The sequence below is a fragment of the Hermetia illucens genome, chromosome 6, assembly GCF_905115235.1.
Source record: "Hermetia illucens chromosome 6, iHerIll2.2.curated.20191125, whole genome shotgun sequence".
Classification (NCBI taxonomy): Eukaryota; Metazoa; Arthropoda; class Insecta; order Diptera; family Stratiomyidae; genus Hermetia; species Hermetia illucens.
In genome coordinates, this window is record NC_051854.1 from 21,490,800 (window position 1) to 21,491,427 (window position 628).

Here is a 628-nt window from a genome sequence, read left to right on the forward strand (position 1 = left end):
AGCACGAAGAGTAACCTCCTATAAAACGCAGAAGAACTTATCGAAGGAATCAATTAATTTCCATTTCGACAGGTCTTATGATAGCCCAGCACGCGAAATTAATTCATTAAAAATGTCGATTGGGTGTACAAATTTGGAGAAGGATAAAGATCAAGGGGCCGTCTGGCACAACTGGTCCTAAAACGGCAGCGTGTCGTGTAACCATAATAAAAGTTTGAATATAAATTGGATAATAAGGCGGAATTTGTTTTCTTAGATGTAAGAAATAGAAGGCGTGTGTATGTGGTCGTCCTCAGCGTTGAAAAACATGGAGCTGACGAACGGTATCTGGTTTACAATGTCCTAGGAAACTAGAATTGCTACATCTTATGGATTAGCTCCACTTATTTATTACAATAAAGTCATTTGGCATTGGATTTTCTAATTTTTTATCTTAACTTTCAAAAATGAAGGACGTCTTAATCCTTGGAGAAAATTACACGTTCTCATCAAAGTTTCGAACCCTTTTATTTTCATCATGTCTGGAAGGTGTGCGGCTACCATAGTAACTGAATTCTAACACAAAACAAAAATGTTTATGACATGTCGAGGATATACGTGAACAATACCTTCAACCATTGTAAGCAAT